General features: G+C 40.6%; 1 protein-coding gene across 21 annotated transcripts in view; it reads left to right on the top strand.

The window, feature by feature from the left end:
• LOC109878241 (uncharacterized) overlaps positions 1-9483 on the top strand; it is a 205849-nt gene that overhangs the window by 101582 nt on the left and 94784 nt on the right. For 10 of the 21 annotated variants that reach the window (XM_031820149.1, XM_031820164.1, XM_031820167.1 and 7 more), the window contains 4 exons: positions 4894-4971; positions 5229-5573; positions 5887-5955; positions 6139-7517. The exons of 6 other annotated variants lie outside the window; for them this stretch is intronic. The gene's annotated coding sequence lies outside the window, so the exon portion shown is untranslated. Of the gene's footprint in view, positions 1-4893; positions 4972-5228; positions 5574-5886; positions 5956-6120; positions 7518-9288; positions 9427-9483 lie in introns of those variants that run through there. 5 more of the 21 variants (XM_031820155.1, XM_031820153.1, XM_031820151.1 and 2 more) reach the window with 5 other exon arrangements.

Here is a 9483-nt window from a genome sequence, read left to right as displayed (position 1 = left end):
ACCTGCAGCAGTGATGCCAACCCACCTGTGGACAAATACACCTGGTACAAGAAGAACGTAACCTCACCAAAAGCATCAGGACAGAGTTACAACATCACTAACATCAGCTCTGAGGACAGAGGAGAATATTACTGTGAGGCCCAGAATGGAAGAGGATCTATGAACTCTACAGCTCTGATGATCATTGTAGCAGGTAAAGTTACATCTTCAATACTTCAATACAAATTGATGTTCAATAATAAATGATGTTTCAAGGTAATCTTCTTCTAGTTTGCCTCATTACACTTTGGTTTATAACTATACATAGGCTTCTATATACAAGTATTACATTAATGTCCTGTATTGCTGTATATTCGTTTTCACTTCATAATAACATGTACTCATATCATCTATATGATCTTTTAGAGAAACATACCTCAGTTCTGACTGCAGCTGTAGGAATCATAGTGGTTGTTCTGGTTCTCATCCTCTGTCTCTCTGGACTCATGTGGTTCAGGTGAGTGAAAATGCATATTTTAAAGATTATTTCACTTTATTATCTTCATTACTGTATTAATATATTCATTCACTCATTCACTCATTCATTCATCCATTCATTTACAAAACAGGAAGAAGGTCTTCAAAACCACCTTTGACACAAGACGCACGGCAGGCAATGGACAGGTGAGTCTGTTGAAACAGATGAAGGATCATTTTTATTGCTTTGTGGAAGATTTCCACTCTTCATACTGTCTGTCACCAGGTCTATTTATATAGTCTGTTCTCTCTCTTCATCAGGGAGATTCTAGTCCAGTGTATGACAACATCTCAGGCATGGCCTTCATCCCTACTGCAGCACAGACAGCGGCCACCGTCGACCAGGATGATGTTCACTATGCCAGTGATGTTCACTCTCGCTTAAAAAACCAGGAAGTGCCTCTGTACTCCACTGTCCAGCTGCCTCAACCCCAGAAAGAGGATGAGGATGTCCAGTACGCTGCTGTGAATTTCAAACTCCCCAGTGCTGCCACCTGGTGAGTATATTATGCCATTACAACAACATAGAGTCTACTATAAAGAACATGTGAACACACAGACAGCATCAAGGTCATTCATATGCTGCTGCTTATTGGAGGAGAGGACAATGATGTCATTAAAATAAGCAAAACAGTTGACCCCTAGTGACCCCTCATTGCTCCCTGATAACTCCCTTCATCACTATCTGAGGGTTGAAGGAGAAATCTTCATATCAAATGACATTTCATTGAACTCTATGGTGAACTCTAGGGGCATACTATGGTGTGACAGTGAACATTTTGAAAAGTCGCAATTTTAATGTCTAAAAGGTTCCAGGGCCATTCTTCAGGCCAAATGGCATTTCCTGAAACTACAAACTCAACAATTTACATCTCAAGACAGTTACTATGACATGTCTATAATGAAGGAGTGATGTGATGATGGTTTTGAGTAACTGTCCTGCTGCATTCCAAATGGCACCCTATTCCCTATTTAGTTCACTACTGGTCTAAAGTAGTGCATGCAAAAAGGGAGTAGGGTGCCATTTGGGACTCACATCAGTTTAACATCTGTTTCTTTCTCCAGGTCCACGGTGGAACAAGCAGCTGAGGAGGATCCCTCTGTTCTCTACAGTACAGTCAATAAACCCTGAACCAAGAAGACCTGAACACAACAAACCCAGAACCAAGAAGACCTGAACACAAGAAACCCAGAACCAAGAAGAACTGAAAACAACAAACCCAGAACCAAGAAGACCTGACAAACCCAGAACTGAAAACAACAAACCCAGAACCAAGAAGACCTGAACACAACAAACCCAGAACCAAGAAGAACTGAAAACAACAAACCCAGAACCAAGAACTAAAAAGAACAAACCCAGAACCAAGAAGACCTTGTATATCTGGACCCGTATGTTATAACTAAGTGGTATAATTAAGCAATAAGGTTCGAGGGGGTGTGGTATATTGACCTATATACTGTACCACGGATAAGGACTGTTCTTAAGCACGACACAACGCAGAGTTCCTGGATACAGCCGTTAGCTGTGGTATATTGGTCTATATACTGTACCACGGCTAAGGACTGTTGTTCTGCACAACGCAGAGTGCCTTGATACAGCCCTTAGTCGTGGTATATTGACCATATACTACAAGCCCGAGGGCCTTATTGCTATTATAAACTGGTTACCAACATAAATAGAAAGTAAACAAATAGTTTTGTATCATACCAGTGTTCTATTGTCTGATATACTGTATGTGAAATGAAATGCTTATTCAGCCAATCAGCATCCAGGACTTAAACTACCTGGTTTATAATAGTATCTAATAATATACAGTGCATTCGGAAAGTATTCAGACCCCTTGACCTTTTCCACATTTTGTTATGTTACAGCCTTATTCTAAAATTGAATAAAGAGTTTTTTTCCCCTCATCAATCTACACACAATACCCCATAATGACAAAGCAAAAACTGTTTTTTAGGAAGGTTTGCAAATGGATTAAAAATACAAAATGGAAGCATCACATTACGTAAGTATACAGACCCTTTACTCAGTACTTTGTTAAAGCACCATTGGCAGCGAGTCTTTCTTGGGAATCATGCTACCAGCTTAATTTTTTTTTTTACAGCAAGTAAATTTGGTTTTTAAGGTTTTTATTACAGTTATAGCACAATTTTGCCTCAAAATTCAGGAAGTAGTTCTGCTTGATGCAATGTTTCTTATTACTTTTTTCACAACATTACTAATGTGTGAAGTGTAAACAAATCATAAAAATGCTGCTGTAATTCAGCGGCAACGCACCGTATAGTTCACAATCCACTTTGTCCAGAGCAGCTGTGTGATGCACAAAAATGCCAGTTTATGGAAGTCACTTCACTTGATTGTCAGAGGTAACAGAGTTAACTTCTAGCTGGCTAGCTAGCTTTCGGTATCACTGAACAACGTCTGCTTCATGTAGCTAACAAGCCAACTGAGATAGTTAGTTCACTGAATTCATATACCAGTCCAACGTCGACTCTTAATAACACAGTATCTTTACATGGTTGGTTTATTCTGTCTACATTTCTTAACATTTTCAAATGTTATTTGACATTTTATTTTGTGTATTTTCATTTGTATCTTTATCTGCTGCCATCCTCCCCTGACTCCGCCCACTTCTTCCCCGAAGTAAACATGACTCCGCCCACTTCTTCCCCGAAGTAGACCTGACCCCGCCCACTTCTTCCCCGAAGTAGACCTGACTCCGCCCACTTCTTCCCCGAAGTAGACCCGACTCCGCCCACTTCTTCCCCGAAGTAGACCTGACTCCGCCCACTTCTTCCCCGAAGCAGACATGACTCCGCCCACTTCTTCCCCGAAGTAGACCTGACTCCGCCCACTTCTTCCCCGAAGTAGACCTGACTCCGCCCACTTCTTCCCCGAAGTAGACCTGACTCCGCCCACTTCCCCACCGAAGTAGACCTGACTCCGCCCACTTCCCCCCCGAAGTAGACCTGACTCCGCCCACTTATTCCCCAAAGTAGACCTTGTGAGCATCGTAGATTTGCATGTTTTGCTCTCTGATCGGATTGTCTGAATTCACTAGTTGAGTGTCAATCACAGAAGAAAAAAAACATTGATGAAAATACATTTTGAGAATATGTGAATCCCTCGTCCGTTTCCCTGACCCCTGGCAAAGACATAGAATGTGTAAAGGGCAAAGATTTCAGCTTCGCCTGTTCCACTGATATGGATTCAGCTAACAAATATGGAAACTCCAATGTTCACACCAGTCTCATACTTTTAAATCCATGACGGGAAGAGTGAACTTGCACACTTGGGAAAGGGTTGGGAATCGGGACCTCAGTCTCAGGCACCTTATTACCAGTTTGATATTTTGTTATTGATCCAAATGGATGAGGACATGATTGGGACATATGAAGAGAGACTGGAGGCTGCAGTAATGTTGAGATGCCAGTAGGCGGAGCTCTAGTCTAGAACACTGGAACCTTCAGTAGCACTTTGATGGAGATGATGAGGAGTGATGGGTCACATCTTGTGAGGAAACACATTAAGAAACCATATAGAACAGTCAACACTTTGTTGTGGATCTGTATTTAAAGAAAAGACTATGTTGAAAATGGGCTGCATTTAGCCCCTTTAAAACATGTAGGCCCACTCCTCAAATGAAGAAATGTAAATAGCTATGCAGTCTTTAGCAGTACATCCAGTACATCCCTTTCTGACATGCTGTTGATGCATGTGATTGTCTTAAATCCCTGACTAGGCTACTTTCACAATGTGTCAGTCACTAAAATCACACTTCTTGTTTCTATGCACAGCTACGACGGTAAGTTGACTCACTGTATCATTTTACTTTTACTTACATTTTTGACACTGTCTCGCCCTAACCTTAGTATTCTTTGTTGTCTTCATTGTTTTATTTAGGTCAGGGTGTGACATGGGTGATGTATGTGTTTTGTACTGTCTAGGGGTTTTGTAGGTTTATGGGGTTGTTTACTATCAAGGTGTTCATGTATGTCTATGGTTGCCTAGATTGGTTCTCAATTAGAGGCAGCTGTTTATCGTTGTCTCTGATTGGGAACCATATTTAGGCAGCCATCTTCTTTGGGTATTTTGTGGGTTATCATCTATGTCTATGTGATGGTGCATGTTAGCACTCAGTTTCTTTAGCTGTCGTCTTGTTAGTTTAGTTTAGTTTAGTTTAGTTTAGTTTAGTGTACTACGTGTTTTTTTTGTCCGTTCATTAAAGTATGCATTCACACCACGCTGCGCTTTGGTCTCCTCAATACGACGATCATGACAGACACTTTGTGAATATGGACCCTGGACTGTTTTAATGGATCAGGTGGAGTTATTCACCCGCTATAGAGTGAGTTGTTGTTAATGTTTCTAAGACTGCAGGGTGGGAGATGCAACAATGGCCTTGAGAACAGCAGGAAGTGTGTTGGGGGTCTTTGTCTGGTCTGTAGCAGGTCTGGTCTCATTCATTATGTTTTAGTAATGTTATCTTAATGTTATTCTGTGTGTTCAGTGACATCGTCTGTTAGGGGCTTCTTCTTTTCTGGAATAGTTGTCTTTTACACCTCACTGAGTAACACTTAGGTCCTTTCTGTAGGTTTCCATTCACACTCAGCAAGTAGAGTACGGCAACAAAGTATGGACAAATGCTGTTAGTGTGAGGAAATGGGTCTGTAATGTATAATCACTATAATGTGTGATTGTGTTTCAGTGTTACTGGGTCAGGATGGCTGGAGTGTGAAGTACATCACTCAGAGTATCTGTACCTTGAAGGGGTTAACAGTAGAGCTGTCCTGCTCTTACACATATCCCAGTGGTACAGTCACAACAACCTTCTGTTTCACTACAAATGATGCTGAGGGGAATCCTGTGACTCTGAGTGATGAACAAGACTACACAGGTCATGTGACGTACTGTAGCAACAAGAAGAATGGCCACACCCTGACAATCAGAGATCTGAGAGAGTGTGACTCAGCTATGTACAAGTTCAGATTTATAACAGATCAGACCATAAGGAAATATAGTGGTGATCCTGGAGTCACTCTGTCTGTCACAGGTACAGTTACATTCAATATAGTTAAACTGTTGAATTCCATTTAGTTCAGGAAAATTGTCTTGGTTTGTATTTATGTCAGAATAACATAGGATTTCTTCCATCTGTGTATTAGAGTGATAAGTCAGTGATAATGGGATTTACAGTGATATTGTTTTTTAGTCACTTTATTTGGATAGTCTGGATAGATGCTCTACAGATGGTCATGATATCAACACACTTCCTGTTGATAAGTTACTGCTTATATTTTTTACTGTGTCACAATAGTCTCTTTCTACTATTGTCACTGTACCTTGACACAGCTCTCTCTCCACAGAGTGTCCATCCTGACCCTAACTGGGACACACACACCACTGAAAATGAGGACCAGACACTCTGGCAGTAGGTATGTTATAACATATTCATTAATGTGTTTATTTTGTATATAATATTTGTGTTTGTTTGTGTGAGTGAGAGAGACAGAGAGATGGACACAGAAAGTAGAAGTGAGAGAGAATGCTATAGAGCAGTGTGTAAAGTGTTCATACTGTGTTTCCTTTGTCACTCTGAGTGTGAAAATCCCCCACAGTGACACGTTCACATCTCTTCAGAGAGACGCTCAGCACTCCGTATATCAGACCATCCAGGGGAGAAAACCACCACAGAACCTGGACTGATAGAACCACCACAGAACCTGGACTGATAGAACCACCACAGAACCTGGAGGGAAGAGAACCACCACAGAACCTGGAGGGAAGAGAACCATCACAGAACATGGACTGAAGAGAACCATCACAGAACATGGACTGAAGAGAACCATCACAGAACATGGACTGAAGAGAACCATCACAGAACATGGACTGAAGAGAATCACCACAGAACATGGACTGAAGAGAACCACCACAGAACATGGACTGAAGAGAACCACCACAGAACATGGACTGAAGAGAACCACCACAGAACATGGACTGAAGAGAACCACCACAGAACATGGACTGAAGAGAACCACCACAGAACATGGACTGAAGAGAACCACCACAGAACATGGACTAAAGAGCTATGGCCCCAAACCAAAGCTAGTCCTTACACTCTATTCTCTTGCTAATATATTGTTATCATATCTTGAAGATTCAACCAAATTACAAAATGACACATTGGTTTCCCTTCCCTTTTAGCAGTCTATGAACATGGTGTGACATCAGTCCCTGCTTTGGTTTAGTTTCCCCTGACACTGTTTCCACTTGCTAACGTTTTACCATTTGTGGCACAAAGAGGCATTTCTCACACATCATTTCAAAATCAATCAAAAGTTTTAAAAAATGCGTTGTGAAGCTCAACAAAGTCACTTCCAGATGATTTGAACATGATGAGAGAATGTTAACATGTGAAATCTTAATATCAGTCCCGTGACTTGAATGGGATTTTTGTAAATGTGGGAGTGTTCGACATTGTAGCTGACTTTATAGGCAAGTCGAGATCTACAAATCACCTTGCATGATGAATAACTACTCAATATTATTTATAGATCATTCAGTCAGTCACAATTTACCCATGATACATCAGTTTTGATGTTCTCGAACACTGTCTGTGTGACTGCTGAAGGAAGCCTTCTCTGCATAAGCTTCTTGGTTCCTGACATAGAGTTGGATAGAAGGTACATCTTGGCATCTTTGTCATGATGTCTTCTGTGACAGAATGAGCAGCACCATTGAGGGCTATTTCCATATTAAAGTAGTTTATATCTTCAACTTCCATAAGTTTAATAACAGTCGGTATACCAACTGAAATGGGGTATTCAATGGCTTAGCCGTGCTAAAACAGGCTTTGAAGCAAGTACGTCCTCTATTCAACTCTATTGTCCCTGACTGCTTCAATGTTGTGTCAACCACAGACTGCAAACCTCACACTCAGTGTGTATTTATATAGACTTCCAGTAAGTTAACTTACAACACATCTCCCCTTCACTCTGTAAGTCTGCTTGACTATATCTTAAAATATGTTTATTTTATCATGTGTTTGTGTCCATGAACTTCTGTATCCTGTTATGTGCATGGCGATGCTGTTGTAATGTATGTTTAGTTTTTCTGTTATTTACAGTATACTCTGTAGATGTATTTATGCGTAGTAATCTGAAACAGTATTGTACATGGGGTTACACATATATTTTTGCATGGTATCTTAAGGACTCTCAAAGCAAGAGATTGTTGTGGAGACTTGTTTGAAAATGACCTAAAGTAAGACTGAGAGTAACAGTGGTTAGGTGGATGCTTCGTAAGAGCTTTAGGAGTAGTATTAACATGAGACACAGTGATGGTGGGTTGTGTTTAGGAGTAGTTTTAACATGAGACACAGTGATGGTGGGTTGTGTTTAGGAGTAGTATTAACATGAGACACAGTGATGGTGGGTTGTGTTTAGGAGTAGTATTAACATGAGACACAGTGATGGTGGGTTGTGTTTAGGAGTAGTATTAACATGAGACACAGTGATGGTGGGTTGTGTTTAGGAGTAGTATTAACATGAGACACAGTGATGGTGGGTTGTGTTTAGGAGTAGTATTAACATGAGACACAGTGATGGTGGGTTGTGTTTAGGAGTAGTATTAACATGAGACACAGTGATGGTGGGTTGTGTTTAGGAGTAGTATTAACATGAGACACAGTGATGGTGGGTTGTGTTTAGGAGTAGTATTAACATGAGACACAGTGATGGTGGGTTGTGTTTAGGAGTAGTATAAACCTAAGACACAGTGATGGTGGGTTGTGTGTAGGAGTAGTATTAACATGAGACACAGTGATGGTGGGTTGTGTTTAGGAGTAGTATTAACATGAGACACAGTGATGGTGGGTTGTGTTTAGGAGTAGTATTAACATGAGACACAGTGATGGTGGGTTGTGTTTAGGAGTAGTATTAACATGAGACACAGTGATGGTGGGTTGTGTTTAGGAGTAGTATAAACCTAAGACACAGTGATGGTGGGTAGTGTGTAGGAGTAGTATTAACATGAGACACAGTGATGGTGGGTTGTGTTTAGGAGTAGTTTAAACATGAGACAGTGACGGTGGGTTGTGTTTAGGAGTAGTATAAACCAAAGACACAGTGATGGTGGGTTGTGTTTAGTATGAAGTATTTTGTTGGTTTAAATGCACACACTCAGTATCACTTCCCTGTTCTACTTTCCTGTCTGTCCCGAGTCATATCAGAAATCTGTATATACACATTAGACTTTACAGAACATGTTCCTCTGTAGCTCAGTTGGTAGAACATGGCACCTGCAACGTTATGGGTTTGGTTCCCAGGACCACCCATAGGTGCTCTAGTCTAGAACACTGAACCTTCAGTACCACTTTGATGCAGCTGATGAGGAGTGATGGTCATGGGTGTTTAAATTGAATGGGTTCTAATTGAATAACATCAATGAACTTTGACCTGTATATTCAGAACTCAGAAGGGCAAGGTAGGTCATTAAAATGGTAATGTTATAAATAGTATAGTCAACACATTGTTTACATGGTTCTGTCTGTAGTATAAAAGACCACAGTGAAAATTGACACATTTTTTAAATAAAATAAATATATGCCCAGACTTGTCTTTTACACCATTTCTGTTCTATTACAGTAACAGCCCTTTTCTGGTGTGTTGGTCTGGTTGCCATGTTAATGTCTTTACTAAACAGGAAGGACAGTTCTGCATCCACTACTTGTGTTCTGACTGCTTCTATAAGGTGTCAACACTTACTTCTTGTTTTCACTCACTACCAGACAGTTGACTCACTGTACAAGACCTCTCCTCTTCACTTCACTCTGGAACTACTCTTGACAATATCTTGAAATATAGTTTTTGGTTATTTGTTTTTAGTCATTAGTCAAATACTTGAGGGTAATGTATAATTTGTGTGTGTGTGTGTGTGTGTGTGTGTGAGAGAGAGAGAGAGAG

This window comes from Oncorhynchus kisutch, unplaced genomic scaffold (assembly GCF_002021735.2).
Source record: "Oncorhynchus kisutch isolate 150728-3 unplaced genomic scaffold, Okis_V2 scaffold3072, whole genome shotgun sequence".
In the NCBI taxonomy this organism is placed as follows: domain Eukaryota; kingdom Metazoa; phylum Chordata; class Actinopteri; order Salmoniformes; family Salmonidae; genus Oncorhynchus; species Oncorhynchus kisutch.
Note: the sequence above shows the minus strand (reverse complement) of the source record. Positions and strands in the feature narration are given on the sequence as shown.